The sequence below is a fragment of the Paramormyrops kingsleyae genome, chromosome 17 (genome assembly GCF_048594095.1).
Source record: "Paramormyrops kingsleyae isolate MSU_618 chromosome 17, PKINGS_0.4, whole genome shotgun sequence".
Lineage (NCBI taxonomy): Eukaryota > Metazoa > Chordata > Actinopteri > Osteoglossiformes > Mormyridae > Paramormyrops > Paramormyrops kingsleyae.
In genome coordinates, this window is record NC_132813.1 from 26,685,679 (window position 1) to 26,705,558 (window position 19,880).

The 19,880-nt window shown below is 44.6% G+C and overlaps 1 protein-coding gene and 1 pseudogene across 1 annotated transcript in view; one reads left to right on the plus strand and one right to left on the minus strand.

Annotated features, from left to right (window-relative positions):
• Window positions 1-19,880, plus strand: part of LOC140579189 (uncharacterized) — a 31,735-nt gene that overhangs the window by 2,057 nt on the left and 9,798 nt on the right. The window contains exon 2 of the mRNA XM_072701586.1: window positions 12,408-12,529. The gene's annotated coding sequence lies outside the window, so the exon portion shown is untranslated. The remainder of the gene's footprint in view (window positions 1-12,407; window positions 12,530-19,880) is intronic.
• LOC140578934 (cilia- and flagella-associated protein 184-like) lies at window positions 17,931-19,197 on the minus strand (annotated as a pseudogene).

Sequence of the window (19,880 nt, forward strand, 5' to 3'; positions counted from 1 at the left end):
GCTCTAGCTAGCTTCTCACTCACCTTAGCACGCTGACACGGAACACAGGAGGTGACCCAACTACGGACATCCTTCCGCAGCCCATGCCAGACAAACTTGGCGGCCAGCAGACGCTGAGACGCTCGTCTGCATGGGTGTGAAAGCCCGTGCACCACCTCGAAAACGTGACGACGCCAACCAGCCGGCACGATAGGCCTAGCCAGACCAGTCAAGATATCACACAGGAGGGTGGCACCACAGTCAAGGAAGGGAACATCAGCCAGCTGCAGACTGGTGACTGCGGTCCTATATGCCTGCACCTCTGGATCAACCCGCTGATCTGCTGCTAACAGAGCATAATCCACTCCTAAGTGCACAGCACTTGCCACCGAGCGGGAGAGGCAGTCCGCAACATGGTTATGCTTCCCCGCCACGTGCCGGATGTCAGTAGTGAACTCCGATATAAAGGAGAGCTGCCGCTGCTGACGAGCAGACCAAGGCTCCGATGTCTTAGCCATCGCAAACGTCAGGGACTTGTGGTCCACAAAAACCGCGATTGGACGGCCCTCTATGAGGAACTGGAAGTGACGCACAGCCAAGTACAGGCCAAGAAGTTCGCGGTCAAATGTGCTGTACTTCCGTTCATGTGGCCTGAGCTGTCGGCTGAAAAAGGCCAGTGGCTGCCAGGCACCATTCACAAACTGTTCGTGCACGGCCCCCACAGCATAGTCCGAGGCGTCAGTGGTGAGCGCAACCGGAGCACCAGAAAATGGATGGGCCAGCATGGTCGCGTTCACCAGAGCAGACTTGGTAGCTACAAAAGCCTGGGTCTGCTCAGCAGTCCACTCAAGAACCTGCTTGGCCGTCCTACCCCTGAGAGCCTCATACAGCGGCCGCATCAGCTGGGCGGCCCGTGGAATAAAGCGATGGTAAAAAGTAACCATGCCCAAGAACTCCTGAAGGGCCCTGGCTGTAGCAGGCTGCGGAAACGCAGAGATGGCCTCCACTTTGGCAGGCAGAGGAACTGCCCCGTCGCCCGTGATGCGGTGGCCGAGGAAATCAATGGAGGATAAACCAAACTGACACTTTTGTGGGTTGATAATTAACCCATGACCACTCAGACGCTCAAAAAGGGTGCGAAGAACTCAGACCTGGAGTTGCAGGCTACCAAAATGTCGTCTAAATAGACAAACAAGAATGGAAGGTCCTTCAGGACACTGTCCATGAGCCGCTGGAAAGACTGGACAGCGTTTTTAAGCCCAAAGGGCATCTGAAGAAACTCAAAAAGTCCAAATGGGGTGATGACTGCAGTCTTCGCAATGTCCCCTGGATGTACTGGGACCTGGTGGTAGCCACGCACCAGGTCAACCTTTGAAAAAATGGATGCCCCCGCCAACCGGGAGGAAAAGTCCTGGATGTGTGGGATCGGGTAGCGATCCGGGGTTGTGGCATCATTAAGCCGGCGGTAATCGCCACATGGGCGCCAACCCCCACCAGGCTTGGGTACCATGTGTAGAGGGGAGGCCCAGGCGCTGCTGGAACGGCGAACAATACCAAGGCTCTCCAATACAGCGATGGCCAATTTACCGGCATCGAGGCGTCGGGCTCGGGCATAGACCGGCGGCCCTGTTGTAACAATGTGGTGTTCAACACCGTGCTTGGCCATGACTGATGTAAAGGTGGGCTGGGTGAGGTCTGGGAACTCCGCCAGCAGGCAGGCGAAAGTGTCATTTGCCGCCAAGGCGCTACACAGCTGAGACGAACTAGCCCTGCTTTGCGAGCACCGCACCGAATGGAAAGTCCTGGCATCAACCAGGCACTGGTGTTTTATGTCCACCAGCAGGTTGTTGGCACATAAAAAATCGGCGCCCAGCAGGGGGGTGGACACCTTCGCCACCACAAAACGCCACCGGAACCGCTGGCCACCAAAACAGACTGCCTCGACACGAGTGCCATAAGTCACAATACTGCTGCCATTAGCAGCCTCCAACGTCGGCCCCTTCGTCCCAGAGCGCGTATCCGCCACCGACGCAGGCAAAACACTGACTTGCGCGCCCGTGTCACAGAGGAAACGGCGGCCAGACACAGCATCCGTGACGAAGAGCAGGCTGCCGGAACTGCCGACGCTCGCTGCCGCTAACGAGCGCCAGCCCGTGCGTTTCCCGTCCCCTTAAAACGGCAAGGGGGGGTGCATTTTTTTGCTTTGTCACCGAAACGTGCATGGTAGAAACAGAGACCTGGTATACCGCTCCGCTGCGCAGCAGAAACAGTAGCTTCGGCGAGCGGCGGGGAGCTATCCGAGCTCCGAGCACACACGGCTGCACAAGCTGCCAGCCTGGCGGTGTGTACTTTGTCAGCCTCCCTAGCAAGCTCCCTACAGTCCTTAAGCAGGAGGTTAGCTAACGCCCCCCGCACGTCTGCGGGCAGCTGTTGCATGAAAAGCTCTCTGAAAATAAAGCAGGGCTGATGGTCACCTAGGAGAGCTAGCATGTGATCCATCAGCTCCGAGGGCCGTGAATCACCCAGCCCGGGTAGCGCGAGCAAGCGGCGCGCGCTCTGTCTCGGAAAGCTCGTAAGTGCCCAGCAACAAAGACTTTAAGGCACCGTACTTGTCTGCCTCTGGAGGGTTCTGCAGCAGACTCACCACTCTAGCCGCCGTGGAGCTGTTAAGCGCGGCAACGACGTAGTAATATTTCGTTGCGTCCTCCGTGATCCTGCGCAAGGCGAACTGAGCCTCCGCCTGCACGAACCAGTCCGCCGCCTGGCCGCACCAGAACTCCGGGAGCTTGAGCGCAACTGCATTAGCGAGCATGGTCGGAGCGAAAAACAAACGCACCGAAATGTCGGGGTCACCACTGTAGAGCTGCGGTGTGGCAGCAAAAAGGAAAGAGGCAGTCAAGACAGGCTGAGCGCCAAAAAACTTGTGTCTTTATTATATCGTGCCTAAACAGCAGAGAGAACCCGCGCTCTCTCTTTGGGCATGCGTCACCAACCACGACCCCCTGCACGCATGAGCAAAAGGTAAGACAATGAATTCTGTCTAAATAGTAGGAGCCCCTACAATGCACACATCTTCTTCAAAAGGTTGCACACCTCTATAAAATTTGACTTTGTGATCTCTGATTGCCTCAGTCAGACATCATTAGTTCCGACGTGGATAATAATCTTAGAGTATTTACATTTACTTTTAGCCAGCACTTGTAAATTTGCCGAGATGTTGGTCGCTCTGGCACCAGGGACACAACTAACTATGGTTGCTGGAGTCGCTACTCTCACGTTTCTTAGAATAGAGTCGCCAATTACTAGAGCACTTTCAACAGGTGTCTCAGCGGGAGTTTCACTGAGTGGGGAGAACCTGTTGGAAACGCGAATGGGCAAATGGTGCCGGTGTGAGTTAGGGTTGGATTTACAACTATGCCGCCGGGTCGTCACCCACTTGCCTTGCTTTGAAGGCTCTGCTGCCGGAGCGAGGGGAGACTGAATAGCTATGGCGGACATATCCGGAGCCGCTAACACTGAATCAATAAAATCGTCATTCTCCTGAATGTCCCGTAACATCTGGATACGTCACTCTAAAACTACAATCTTCTCCGTCAGCCTAGCAACTAACTGACACTTCTCACATGTTAACGTACCGCTAATGACTAGAGAAGAATAACTAAACATTTTGCACTCAACACGGAAGAGGAAACATGGCGTTGTACTTACGTGAAACGGGAAGACTGAGGTTCTAAAGCTGGAAGCACCTTTTTGATTGAATGGAGATCGTGGGTCGGGGTTTGGAAATTATCGGAAGACTATTAAGCTTGCGAAGATTTTTTCCTATGACTTAATTCTAATTATTATTTAGGTGATATCTATAGTTTTAAAGTTCGTGTGGTAGCAACCAGTTTCGCTCTCGCAGGAAACAGCGGAAATGACATCAGACCAAGTCACGGATAATCCATAATGAACACCGTGTTCAAACATAAGGATGTCCATATGTGCACTTAGTACCAGGACACCCTAGGCTGCAGTTCAATGTTCGACTTTGTGGTTGTGTCATCGGACTTGCGACCGCATATTTTGGACACTCGGGTAAGGAGAGGGGTGGAGCTGTCAACCAATCACCACCCGGTGGGGGAGGAAGCCGGTCAGGCCTGGCTAGCCCAAGCGTATAGTGAGGGTCTGCTGAGAACATCTGGTGAAATCTCCTGTCAGGAGGAGCTTCAACTCCTACCTCCGGCAGAACTTCGCCCATGTCCCGGGTGAGGCGGGGGACATTCAGTCCGAATTGTGGAGGCGGCTGACCGGAGCTGTGGGTGTAAGGTTACCGGTGCCTGTCACGCCGACAGTCCCTGAACCCGCTGGTAGACACCGGTGGTGAAGGATGCTGTCAAGCTGAAGAAGGAGACCTATTGGGCCTTTTTGGCCTGTGGCACTCCAGAGTACCGGCGGGCTAAGCAGAATGTGTCAGCAGTGATGCGGGCATTACATCGGTATGTCATGGTGAAGAAGGAGCTGAGCCAAAAGGCAAAGCTCTCGATTTACCAGTCAATCTACGTTCCTACCATCACCTATGGTCATGAGCTGTGGGTAGTGACGAGAAGCTCAGTCATTCAGGACAGACTCACCGAGAGGAGCCAGATGAGGTGGTTCGGGCATCTGGTAAGGATGCCTCCTGGACCCCTCCCTGGTGAGGTGTTTCGGGCATGTCCCACTGGGAGGAGGCCCCGGGGAAGACTCAGGACACGCTGGAGAGACTATGTCTCTCGGCTGACCTGGGAACGCCTTGGGATTCCCCCAGAGGAGCTGGACGAAGTGGCAGGGGAGAGGGACGTCTAGGTTTTTCCTGCTTAAACTGCTGCCTCCGCGACCTGACCCGGATAATTTCGTTGTCAAGTGACAATGACAATAAAGATTGTCTCCTTCCTATCTGGAGATATGGGCCAAATATCCTGTGGTACAGGGTACCATAGGGGTTTTAACCCTATAACCTTACCATAAACCTAACCATAACCATTACCATAACAATAACCATAACCCTACTTTGGAGAGGAAATTTTAAAAAAAATTACTGAAACATATATTCGATCACAACTCCAGAACCGAAGGACGTAGAGACGCGGAACCATGATCCGCCTGCCATAATCCAAGGTCGCTGAACATTCTAGAGATTCCAGAGATATGACAATTTTAATATTTTGTTCGATGATTTCTAAAACTTCCTGGGCTCATAGGAAGACGAATGGGGACCCAATCAGAAGTACTCGGCCCACAGAATCTAACAAACTTCAGTAAACTTATTTATCAAAAGCGATAGCAGATGGATGGATGGATAATAAGACATTTTATTTTAGGAGAGCCATTCAAGATATTCAAGGTCACCTACTGTAACAGAAAATAAATAACAAAGTACAGCAGATAAAACAACATCATAAAACAGCAGTAGAAAAGCACAGGTTTAGAGAGAACAAGTGGTAAATGGAGATCAGGGGGGTGAAAACGCTTAATTTAATAATATCACAGGTATACAAAAAAATTCAGGTGCCATGGTTTTTTGAATGGATTTAGGGTATTTTGAGGGTGCTGAATTCAAAAATCCTTACTTTTGCTGAATTGGTTCTAGTTTTTGAGATAATGGACATCCATGAAAATAATGCATGAATAATGCAACTTATGTGTGATAACAAATGCAATAGCTTTTGGTCTGTCTTTTGGCTCTTTAACAGCGTCTTGGGTAATGAAATACCCATATATTTCTTTTGTATTTCAATTTGTAGGCCTACAATGCTATAAAAGCGACTTTTTGAAGCCAGAATTCAACTGTGAATTTGCAGAAGAAAGAAGTTGGCTACAGTATAGTTTGTCAACCCAGTCTTAGTTTATACCCAAAAAGTTCTGTCTTAATAAATATATAAATACATGTAAAAATTATGACTTCTTCAAGAAGAGCCTGCATTTACCAAATGCATGAATGACACTGAGGCTTCGGCCCGGAAGAGTTTTGTCTCTGTTGTGAAGAACTACTTGGGTAATCACAGAGCATTATGAATTATGAAGAATTGGTGCAAGATATGCTTGCTAACTTCAGAAATTTGGGAGTTATTATGAGCATAGCCATTTAAACAGATTTCCATATAACCTTGGAGACTTCAGCAAGGAACAAGGCGAGAGGTTCCACCAGGATATGAAGGTGATGGAGGAGAGATATCAAGGCAGATGGGACATACACATGATGACAGACTACTGTTGGAGTGTCCCACATGATTGTCCTGATGACACACATAAAAGGAAATTACATAAACAGTGTTTTTTGAAGCATTGACATTAATAACAATTAATACCTAATTAATATTGTATTAATTAATTAAATCATGCATAACTTTTTCCTGTCTCTGTTAGATATTTTTAATTTCTTTTTTGTATGATGTTAGACTGTTTACTTACTAGTTGTAACTAAAATAAAAATATTCTTGTAATTCTGAATGGTTTTCAAACGTGTAGTGTTAATTAACTATTAAATATCTCAGAAACTAGAGCCAATCTGGCAAAACCAAAGTCATATTCTTAATCAGCACCACAAACTTAATATAAAACCGTTCAGACATCGTTGGCACCAAAATCACTGTATACCAGTGTAATCAATACTTGTGTCTACAGATGAGTTTTGACATGTGATTGAAATGTTGCAATAGAGTCTAGTTGTTGGATATGGAGAGGGAGAGAGTTCCTTAATTTAGGAGCTGCACAGCTAAAGGTCCTGGAACACACTATGTTGAGGTGGACAGGAGGACAACTAAGTAGGCTTACGTGCTATAGAAGAGTGAAGGGACAGAGAGAGAGTAGGAATGGATGAGGTTACAAATATAACTGGGAGCAAGATTAAGAAGGGCTTTAAAAGTAACTACAGGGATGTGCTATTTAACATCCAGGTTATGATCTGTCCAATAGGACATTAGATGACTTGGGTGATTATGTACTGTATGGTATTTTTGGTATACAGTGGTACCTCAGAACTCAAATTTAATCCGTTCAGAACTCCGGATCGAATCCTAAAAAGTTCAAGTTCTGATCGAATTTTCCCCATAAGAAATAATGGAAAACCAATTAATTGGTTCCCGTCCCCAAAAATTACACCTAAATATGTTTTTTTAGCATTTAAACACAAAATGAACCGGATAAAACAAGAAGAGCATATACTGTACTAAACAAATCTAAGCACATTTATCAAAACAATAATTTGTAAAGTAAGAAAATAAATGCATCCAAACAATGTGTCCTGCCCCGATCGTCCGCTCCTTCTGTGTGCCACGCCCTCTCGTTAACCCTGTGTGGAATTCCCGCGTGATCAGCTGTTTCTGGTTGTTGTCATTTCAGTTTCAGTTAGTTTCCCCAGTCCGGTCATTGTATTGTCCGTCTGCGTTTTTCCTGCCTTACCTGTAATTAAACCCTGTATTCCCCGATAACCTGACATCTGCGCCTTTGTCTCCATTCCGTCACCGCTCGGCACAACAATATTATTATAATTAAATGTATTAATGGTTTATTATTAATATTAAAATAATGAATAAGAAATCTTTATTTTAAAATGTTTTTTGTTATATAATAATAATTACTGTTACTGTCTATCATTGTCTAAATGTATTTTTACTGTCTAAATATATGTATTCAGTTAGTGTAAACATGCACGGTGCTATAACAGCTAATGCGAGACTGAGACTGAAGCGTTACCCTTTGTTTCCGCTGAGAGACGTGCCGCGTGACTCATTTTCCCATGCGTACAAGTTATCTTAGGTCGGAGTTCACGGTTTGACTTCTGAGATTCAGATTGAGCTCATTTTTTTTCGAACTGGTTGGTTTGACTTTTAAGAAATTCAAGTTCTAATGAGTTTGAGAACTGAGGTACCACTGTATATGGTATATTTGACCTATACTGTACCTGTGCTGCCTAAATAGCCAAGACACTTTACACCAATACAGTACCGTATTACGGTGTACTGCACTGTAATAAAACTGGAAAGTAATACATGTACACTGCATTTGCACCCCAAAAGTAAGACAGAGACTAAACATTAAAAAACAAAAAAAAACTGTAAATACATAAATGCATAACACAGATGTTTATTACTGCTATGGGTATCACAAGTTAGATATATATAGATGGCAGTGCAATCACTTTGTTCCCCCCAGCTACACATGGTGCACTATGGCTGCTTAAGTCTGCTGCATCTTGCTAGCCGATCAGGATTTTACAACTCAACTCAAATTTTAACCTTATGGGACTTTATACTGTATGTATATGCAGCTGAATGTTGTGAGGAGGACATTAAACAACACTTAACTGTAAAAGGATTTTGAACTCAATCCTTTTTAGGATTACCAGTTAGAATAACATTACAGTAGTCAATCTCGGAGGTAATAAACAAATACACATCAGTGTAATATTTCTAGAGGGCAGGGCAGATCCTGGCAATGTTGTGTAAATGGAAAAAGGCAATTCGACATATTACTAACGTGAGAATGGAAGGAGAGTGTATGTCCGAAATCACACCAGGACTTCTGACCTGAAAGGATATAGAGACAAGAAAACCATCAATGAAAATATTGAAGTTGTGTGTGCTTTAACTAATGCAGTTTTGGATCCAGTGAGGATTACCTCACTTTTATTGCAGTTAAGTTTAAAGAAAGTTTTGGAGAAACTATTTGTAATTTCCTGAATGCATTTGAAGAGGGCAGAAGGTGGTAGATGAGAATACAGCTTAGTGAAAATGTACAATTGGGTATCATCAACATAATGGAAATTAACACTGTGGTGAGGGAAGATGCTAAGTGTAAGAGGTAAACAGTGAACATAAGGGGGGCAAGAGCTCCCTGTGGGACACCTTGACTTAACAGAGAAGCTGGAGAATTGAAATTGTTAATGTGACCATACTGTTGCCTGTTTGAAAGTTTTGAAGATAACTATTTGTGAGCATTACCAGTGATCCCAAGACTAGGTAGACAGTCCGAGAGCAGAGAGTGAGATAAGGTGTCAAATACAGAACTGAAGTCAAGGAGTGTGAGAATGGTGAGAAGGCCAGCATCAACACACACAAAATATAATTAGTGATTTTAACCATGACAGGTTGAAACTGGTCTATAGTGATCGAAATCAGTGGGGTCAAGGCTATTCTTTTGGAAAGGTGGTGTCACAGTAGCTATTTTTAACAGGGAAGGAAAAACACAAGAGGTAAGGGAGGATCCGATAACTGTGGTGATCAGATGTAACAGGCCAGTTTGGATGGGGTCTAGCTTGGATGTGGAAGATTTTGATCTAAGAATAAGCTAATGAACTTTATTATCATCAGGGACAGTAAAGGCTGAGAGGAAGTGAGGGGGAGGGTAGTATAAGACAGAAAGCTTCAGTGGTGACATTGGCCAACGTATTAAGTTTTTGATTGAGGCTGTTAATTTTATTGTTGTAGAAAAGTATTTCAATATGGAGAGGGATTAGTAGCAGGTGGTTACAGTAATGTATTCACCAGAGCTAACAATAAACACAGTATAGGAGAAAGAATGGGTCAGTCTGAAAGGTTCAGTGAATTCAAGCGTAGTTCTGTCATAGGATGCCACCTTTGCAATAGGTCAGTTTGTGAAATTTCTTTTCTGTCAGATATTCCAAGGTCAACTGTAAGCATATTATTACAAAGTGGAAGCGTTTGGGAAAAACAGAAACTCAGTCCACCTAGTGGCAGACCACATAAAGTAACAGAGCAGGGTTGCTGAGTGCTGAGGTGCATTGTGCATAAAGGTCACCAATGCTCTGTTGACTCAGTAACTGCAGAATTCCAAACTTTCTGTGGCATTAAGCCCAACATAAAAACTAAAAGGGCTAAAAGGCATATAAATTGTGTATATACTATAAATATCTCTCACTTCATGGCACTCTAAATGAAACTACAGCTTCTGCTTCATGTAATGTTATTGTTGTGTCCTGATTTCATACTGCTGAGCCATTGTGGCTATAACGATTATTGGGGGGGACAGGATGGAGTACAAATTGCTAGAATTCATATGCTCCCACTGTTCCAGTTTCCTGCAAGAGCCAAACTTACAAACTATAGATATTGACATTTTATTGCTTTTTTAATACTTTTATTGATCTTCGCGAGGATGTTGTCTTTACACCTCCCTCAGCTTGTTCATTTTAGCGTAAGCTTTCCGCGAAGGGCAGGCACCTGTTGGGGCGCCCAGGGAACAGGGGGTTAAGGGCCTTGCTGAAGCACCCACAGATTTGTAGCTCCTCTGGCATGTACAGCATAGACTATCGTTCCAAAGTTCTTGATAGTACCGTATGCCAAAAGTGTTTAGTCATAGTAGAGTTGGAGGACAGGATTTGCACATTGGTGGAACACATTAATACCTTAGTGCAGGGTTATTCAACTCACGGTCCTCGAGGTCCGAGCACTGCTGGTTTTCCAGCCTTCCTTTACCAGGTGTGAAGCCTCTGACCAATCAGAATCAGTAATTATTAAACAACTACCTGGGAGAACTGAAAACACGGCCTGGATTTGGAATCGAGGTCCAGAGTGGAAGAACCCTGCCTTAGTGGAAATTAAGCAGAGTGAAGGATTTTTAGATACAGCTCAATCAGAGCTCAGTTATCTCAGAACATAGCAAATAGTTTGCCTGCTTGACTTCCGAGAGCACCACCCAGGCCTCAGACATATCGAAGGCTGTTTATTTTCCCACCTTTAACTGATGTCTGGCTATGACCCATGTGCTCCATGACATGGCATACCCAAAATCTAACAACTATTTAGAAACAGTTGATCAAGCCTAGAAAGAATACACTAAGTGCAGTGCTCATGTATAAACAGCAGAGGTAAACTTTAAACTGCTTTTTAAACATATATGAGACAATCGATAAAAGGAATAATAATTAAAATTGCAAATCTAACTGAGGACTTTTTTCTGTGACAAGGTAAAAATGGTTTAGTGAAACCAAAACTCCATGTGCTATAATGTCCGTACAGAATTTAAAGTAAGAAAAAGTATGATCTTAATCTAGCTGACTAGTGATGTGAAAATTGCATGTATTAGTATTAATATCACACATCATCCAGCCCTATAATATACTACAGTCATTTTTAGAATTCAGTACAAAATACCCCGCCTCGTGTCATTCGGCACCAGTAACCAGTGAAAACCTTTACCTTGAAGTACTGTACTTTTTTGATTTGTGGTCGGAGAAAGATTATTACGACACATCACCTAACTAGTACAAATTCCCTACAATGTATTAATGCAGTAAGTAATGTGAACTTCACGTCTAGTACAGATGTCAACAACTTTAATACAGTAATTAGTCAGGTTTTGGACAAAATGGCACCTTTGAAAAAAGTTGTTGAAACCATCTGACCCATCTGACCCTGCCCGTCATATTCCTTCCCTGTTTGGACAGCAGGTGTCACTGTCCATCCCATCTTGTCACTCCCTGTTCTGATGACCCTTGTGTGTTGCCCTTGTTACCAGGGTTGGCACCAGAGGGGTGCTATAGCTTCCCCTGGAATAGTCATAGTACCCCCGTAGCACCCGCAAGATATATTTTTTTCTGATTATTTTTAAATTTTAAATTTCTATTGCGTGGATACTATATTTAACCAATTAAAAAATAAACCCTTTATAAATGGAAAAAATTATCTGATTCAGCCAATGGGCAGAGAGCGTATTTAACGTTATGACCTTACGTACTTTTTTTACATTGGGTGCATTTGACTTGGGCTCTGCAGCTGACGTGACGTGGAGCAAGATCTGCCGGTGGCTGCAGGGGTGGAGTATAAACTGACTGCAGCCAAGTCGGACAACTTCTACTCCGTGTACTGTACGAGACCTGACTGCAATGGCAGCACTGCCAGAAGGGTGTAGATAAATCTACACAAATATCACCTGCATGCACATTACTTCTTTTACAATAAGCAACTCCTGATCCAAACTGTTAGCAGTGGAAAAAAATTAACTATTGTGTATAGCGGCCCTGTGTAAAAAGATTGCTGCCGGGAAAAAGATCAAAGTTTTTATCGTCATGTACAGAGCAGGCCTGGACTGGCCATCTGGCGTACCGGGCAATGCCCGGTGGGCCGACGCAAGTTTTTGGGCCGGCCCGGAGCTGTCATAATTTACCCAAAAAATCAATAGATCATTTTTATCGACCGCGACATCCCATTGTTTGATTTTCTTGAAGGACATTGGGCTAATCCAATGAAGTCTCTCACCCCGCCCCTCCCTCCCTCCCCTTTTTGACCAAGGTTATCAAATTTTGCCATTTGAGCTGACCGGGGTTGGAGAGGAGTGGCTATGGACAAACCAAAAAAGCACAAGAAAAGCTCAGAGAAAAAAAAGGCAAAAAAGCCTTCAAGTGGACGCAGCAAAATGCACAAAACTTACCGATATGTTTGCCACTACAGGTTTTACTGCTGCGGCAATTGGTGCAAGGCCGGAGGAGGAGGCAGAATTAGCGATTCAAGGAGATACGTCGGAGGAGGAGGATGAAGAGAGAGACGTGGCCCAGGGAAAGATTGAGGAAGAGGTCAGATTAGCTATTCTCCAGCTCGGTAAAAAGTAGCCGAAATGTTAAGGAAGAGGGACGTTTCATGTAGGGAGTGCAAAGGGCTGGATTGTGTGTGGGTGTGAGAGACAGAGCAAGTGAGGGGTGGGGGTGGAGGGGTTGCCAACACGTAAGCTTGCACACAGTCAGAGTTAACAATGACAACGTTCTGGGATGTGTGCAATAATAATAATAGTGAATTAAAACAGAATACGTAAAATAAGAAAAAAGTTTAAAAAGTTAAAATTAATACTGTGGCGACGGGCACACCAAGGCATCGCAGGAGCAGAGAGAGAGAGACGGACGCCTGCTTGCCGGGGAAAACACGCTCTTTATTGGTAGTCCAGAAAAGAACCACATCATACACCCAAAGAGCACTGAAACGGTTACACATAAGAAACACAAGGTTGTCAGATGCTGAACTCTAAGATACACACATGGTGGGAGAATAATTATACACGAGAATCGGACAGGGTACACACAATACACACGTGCGACAATAAGGATTATAACCATTAACAATAACAACAACAATACAAGGGCTATTTACTGTATACTTGACCTAATTTCTTGCTGGCTTGTAGGGAATCAAATAATTATTTCCCTAGATAAATGACAAATTGATTTGTACCTGTTACATAATGATTTTTTTCTTGTTTTGTTGAAATTTGTCTGTTGTTAAAATAAACCTAGCAGTGAAATTCTCATTTTTTTAATAAATGGGTCTAGTTAGTAATTCAACAGGGAGTCAAATAATAATTTCCCTCACTGTATATATATACAGTGGTACCTCGGTTCTCGAACTTAATCCATTCCGGACTCCGGATCGAATCCTAAAAAGTTCGAGTTCTGATTGAATTTTTACCATAAGAAATAATGGAAAACCAATTAATTGGTTCTCGGCCACCCAAAATTACACCTAAATTTTTTTTAAGCATTTAATCACAAAATGAACAGGAAAAAACAAGAAGAGCATTTTTTTCTTAATGGCTTCCAAAATGATAAAGATCTTATCCCAACATTACCCCTGTCCTGTCCCGATCGTCCGCTCCTTCCGTGTGCCACGCCCCCTCGTTAACCTCGTGTAGGATCCCCATGTGATCAGCTGTTTCTGGTTGCTGTCATTAGTCCTCTGTATTAAGTCCGCGTTTCAGTTTGTTTCCCCAGTCCGGTCATTGGGTGCGTTCGACTTTCTTACAGCGCTGGCTTAAAGCAACGCATTCTGATCCTGATGCAATGCATTACGGTTAGATGCATTGCGACCTCTCACCCAGCTGCACAAACTGGAACCGCCTCTGTGACGACACAACTTTGCATTTAGTTACACGCATGATGTTTGTATCCCAGGCAGTTCCGATGCGTAATCTGCTAAAGCAGTGAGAACTGGTTTTCAGTTAATTTACCTGGTAAAATAAAGTTTAAATGACATAAATGCTCTAATAGTACACATAAGTTAGTGGTTTATTTATTGTTAGTTACTGTAATGTTGCGCTGCTTTATTTGGTTAATCGTCCAGTCTGTGAAGAAGGCATTCAAGTAAGAATTGCATTGTAGTATGACTCATTTCCTTGCGCGTAGAATTTATATTTGGTCAGCGTTCACGGTTGGACTTCTGATATTCAGATCGAGTTCTAGGTCAAACTGGTTTGTTCGACTTTCAAGAAATTAGAGTTCTAGTGAGTTCGAGAACCGAGGTACCACTGTATATATAATATATATACAGTGGTGTAAAGTACTTGAGTAAATGGACTTCGTTACTGTACTTAAGTATTTTTCTGGCTACTTTGTACTTGTACTGAGTATCAAAAATATAAGCAACTTTTACTCTCTACTCCACTACATTTGTGACTGAATATATGTACTCTTTACTCCACTACATTTGAACGGACGCTTACCGTTACTCGCTACATTGTGATTGCGTGCGACAAGTCAGGATCTTTATCTACCACGGCTAATTTCTTCAAGTATGTCTGGCTGCAGCCTGCAGGAGGGCGGGGTTGGACATCCAACCCCGCCCACATCCAACCCGGCCCATTCGTACCGCGAAAGCCACGCCCTTGTCCAACACGTCTTAAAGCGGAAGCCAAAGCGAACTCGCAGAACGGAATCGTTGTAGTACCTGTTATGTCATTAAGTTAAAAATCTTTAGTATCCCAGTGTAATAACAGTGCTATCTATTATTTATTATTTTGTTTGTTAATGTTTCTGCTAGACACACTATTGACTGTCAATTACTGCACAAAGATTTTACTGTGGGACCCGCATGGTTGTTTGTGGTTGTTTTGCTGCTGGTTAAACGTTTCCATCAGTTAGCTGACTATCTAGCCGACTCACTACCAAAACTATGGTAACTAGGTAAAGACCTTCTTGCTGATAATATAGCTTCCATGTAGTTAACAAGACTTGACACTTAAAGACTTTGTGCGTCATCAGATATTACTGTCTGCTCAAACGACTGTTCAGCTTGCTTCCTATGGGTTACTAGTTATTAGCTAGTTAGCAAAGCCACTGTGGTAGCATCCATTAAGGCTGTGCGATATAGCAAAAATATTTTTATCATGATCATATCAAACGATATTGATAATTATCATGGTGTAATTCAAGTCATTATTTTATTACTATGAGTGCTCCATTTTTGCTTGAAATACCCTTAAGAATTGCCCTTAAGACACCATTAAAGTCAGCTCTGAATTTGTTTTTTTATTAGTTTTTTTATTGTTTTACCTTTTTTTTGAACATTTGAGTTTGACTGAGACTGACTTTTTGTTCTATTTTCTTCTTCTGCCATTTTGGAACATTGAGGTGTTCAATTTAATGTCTATATTAGGAAATAAAGCCTCATAAATAAATAGTTCCTTGTTTTCCACATTTCTTGGTGTTCTTTGAGCCTACATTCAATACGAGTAAAATACTTAAGTTCTTTTAAAATTGGATACTTTACGACTTTTACTCAAGTCTTATTGGAATTGGTGACTTGTAACTTGTAATGGAGTAATTTATACAGTAAGGTATCTGTACTCTTACTCAAGTATGGTTTTCAGGTACTCTTTACACCTCTGCAATGCATATTCACACACATTCATTCTGTGTGTTCTCGCGCCCTCTTGTGATACGAACAGAAAATAACCCCTTTTTTTAAATTATTTTTTAGATCATTGACAACTGAGGACACATATTTTTCATACATCTTAACAAGTACTCGTAAGAGTAGAAATGCGCTATATAAATGCAGTCCATTTACCATTTACCATATCATCGAATTTCTTATGTAAGTACGTTTGTATTTTCTGTGTGATGCACAATATATTTGCTAGACGTGTCGAGTTCAATATTAATTCATATTTAAATGTCGTTTGCAGACAAGTTTACTCATTTTCTCCCGTGTATATATGTTACTGACATATACACTCGACGCGGATCGCTTTCCTAATGTTTTTAATTTGCCAAACAGCTCCGATTCCTGTTTTTAAACGTCTGTATGTCACGGTTGTGGGCATCTCGGGCACGGGAACGAGGCATGGTGCAGGCACAGAAAGGATGGCGGACGACCCACTTGCGGCTCAGAGAACAAAACAGGGTTTATTTAACTGAATAAAGAAAAACACAAGGAAGGGCTAACAAAACAAAAGGACCACAAGGGGTCGAAAACTAAAAAGGGATTAAGTAACAAAACTAAATAACAAAACCTAAATACACAACTAATACTGGGAATCTCTGAAACAAACCATGAAATACAAATCAACTAACACGCAATCACAAACAACCTAGACATAGACAATGAACCACTGGGGAACTGAACACAGGCAGGAACTAAAATACTAATGGGTAACGAGACTAACACAGGACAGGTGAGGCTAATTAACAAAACCAAGGAAACAGGGCACAGGTGAAACCAATGAACTCAAAAGGAACTGAAAACAGGGAAACTAATAACTAACCAAGGAAACAGAAACTAACACTGGGGAATCTAAACAGGTAAAGACACAAGCAGAGGGCACAAGGAACAAAACCAAGAACCATATACAAAATCACCAAATACAATAACTAGACAAACTCAACTGAAACACTAGGGAGCAAAATACAAAAACAGGAGGCAGGATTCAAACATAAGACAAGAGGGAACTCAGGACCGAGGGGCAAACAGACAGCACATGCTAAATACATTGAGCCACGAGACCAGACAGGAGACAGGGGAGAACAAGGACTGACGTGAAGGACGGAATGACCAGCACCACCTGCTGGTCAAACGGGGAAGGGGCACGGAAGGACCACAGTGGGGGGCTGACCCTGACACTGTATGCTGCGACTGAAGTTTAATGCGTCGCAAATATGTGAAAGTATAATGGGACCTTTTGGAAAAAATATTGTCTTGATGTTCGATCAAATAGAATAAATAATAGACCCAGAAGACGCTTGCGATATACAGCCACATTTGCTCAACAAAACGTAATTAAGGAAAACGTAAATATTTATACACGGAAAAGGGTACTTACACAAACTTCAAAGGGTTCGGCAACTGCGGTCCAAAACCTGTATCCGTCAGTGTGACTCCAGTTAGAAAGATCTGTTCCTCCTACTGTGACAAATTATTATTTAAATGTGTTTTGGGACGTATCCAAAACATGATATCAATTTGCAGGCGTTCCTATACAGACAGATTGCATTTAGGCATAATAATAGGTAATAGACAATATTCTGTGGTTAGCACTGCTGCCTTGCACCTGGGTCCAAGTCTCCACCATGGTTCCATGTGTGTGGAGTTTGCATGTTCTCCTGTGTCATTGTGGGCTTTCCTCTGGGTACTCTGGTTCCGCCCCATCCCCCCCCCCCCCCCCCCCGCCCAGTGCAAAATCATGCTGAGGTTCATTGGAGTTACCAAATTGCCCGTAGATGTGTGTGTGTGAGAGAGTGGTGTGTGAGTGAATGGTGTGTGAGAGAGTGGTGTGTGAGAGAGTGGTGTGTGAGTGAGTGGTGTGTGAGTGAATGGTGTGTGACTGTGCCCTGCAAGGGGTTGGCGCTCCATCCTGGGTTGTTCCCTGTTTGCACCCGTAGCCTCCAGTATAGGCTCCCTGAATAGGATAGTAGTTATGGAGAATGGATGGATGGATATTAAACATATATAACTTAAAACTATCAAAATGGTTCCAGCATCATGTGTTGGCTCAGCTGTGCATGTGACAATTTAGGCCCCTGAGTGACAAGGGCCCTAAAATACAACTGGGCTGGGTTGGGGCCCAATATGATATGCTTTCTTGGGGCCCAAAATCTCTAACAACACCCGTGATGCTAAATATTAGCCCAACAGGAATAGATCTGAAAGCCTGCATATGTGACAGTTTACATGTGTGTGTGTGTCTATCTGTCTGCCTGACTGTCCTTCCCACTACGGTGTGTCCCAGACCGGCTCCACCTTCCTCTCAGCTCTGCAGTTGCTGCTCTTCAGTGCCCCCAGCCTGAGCTCCAGCGCCATGACATCGCCCACCCGTTCCTCCATGTCTCGCAGCAGCACGCTGTTCCCCAGCAGCTCGCTGCGTTGGCGCAGCCGCAGGTTGTCTGCCCGCACCCTGTCCCGAGCCCGCTTGGTGCGTGTCAGAGAGTCACGTGACTGTGCCACCGCCGCCGCCATCTCCGCCAGCTGCGAGCGCCGTGTTCGGTTCTCCATCTGCACCCACTGCAGCTTCTCCTTCATGTGCGTCAGCACGCGCACGGCGCCCGCGATCTTGTTACACAGTTTCAGAATCTCCTCGTCTTGCTCCTCGACCTTATCACTGTATGTCTGGTTCTCCAGCTTCAGCTGCTCGAAGTCGAGGATGTGCAGCCCCTCCGCCAGCCCCTTCTTGGCAGACAGTGCTCTCTCACCCTTGGCGATGCCGCCTTCAGCTTCATGTTCTCCAGGCGCACACGCGCCAGCTCCTTCTCCTTGTGCCGCTCGGCTGCCTGGATCTGCTCCATCTGGGCCTTTGCAGATTCCTTACCCAGATGCCAGGCCAACGCTGGTCCTGCCACCTCCTGCTTCCGGGCCTGGAGGACCTGCCACTCCAACTCTGCCTGGCGAAGGCTCTCCTGCACCTGCTGCCGCAGCTCCTCCTCTTGCCTCCCAAAGTGCTCTTTGTGCTGCTGGTGCTGCTGCCTGATCTTCTGTATGTGGGAGGTGAAGACGAGGTAACGGTGCCCATCGCTCCTCTCAAACCGCTCCTCCTCTCCCCTCCTCTGGAGGAAATACTCCGCCAGCTTTGCCTGAAACTGCCCGTTCAGCTGGCTGAGCTGATCCCTTTCGGCCTGAAGCTCCTCCAGCTCCCTCTTGCTCTCCTCGTAGCTCAGCTCGCTCCCCTGGACCTCCTCCACCAGGCAGCCCTTAATCTCAGGAATGCTGGGCCTTACCCTAAGGGCCCCCCTCCTCGTTACAGTGCCCACTTCCGTAAACGGCCTTCCTCACCGGATAGTGTCTCCCTGGTTAGGAGGTGGGAGTCTCCTGATTCCTCCTGGTCAAACATCTTCCTGTCCAGCAGCTCGTCTGGAACCTCTTGGCCGACTTCAGCCTCACTAGTGACCCTGGTTTCTGGCTCAGCGCTCTCTGATGTTCTTATCTCCTCCTCATGTTCACAGTTGCTATGACTGGCTCCTGTCTCCTGGTCCCCATTGTCATACATGGCATCTCCTGTTCCTTCTGCTGTGTCTGTATTGCCAGCTGCACTTTCTATTTTGTCATCCCTGCCACTGCTGCCTGGTAATTTGTCATCAAAATTCTCTGCAGTTCGTGTCTCTTCTGGACTTTAATTTCTCTTCATCTGTTGTTCTGCTATTTTCAGCAGGGTTTAACCCATCCATCACTTTACTAATTAACTCCCTCATATATACAGTGTATTACCTGTGGCTGTGTCTGTCCTTCTGTTATGAGTATGATGACTTTGGTGATGATAGAAGCATCAATGTAGCGAACACTGGTGATTTATTCATTCATTCATTCATTCATTTCCCAAATCCCGTGATCTTATGCCGGGTCACAGGGGTCCAGATCCTATTCCAGAAACAATAAGCACAAGGAATAACCCAGGATGGGGCACCAACTCATTACACTAGCAATGCTTGCATGGTTGTTGGTTTGTTTTTTGTGTCGTGCTTCTGTGTGTTCTGCACCCGTTTGGGTCTGTGTGTGATTATAATATTTCCAAGGGGGAAAATATCAGTAGATGTGTAAATACTGTTTTATTAAATAAAGCTCTGTAAATATACAGCTAACTGAAGTGGCTCTGAGTGCTTAATCTTTCCATGCTGAGTCACACATGGCTGAAGTCACTCAGGTGCCTGATTCAGGTGTGATAAACAGCAGACT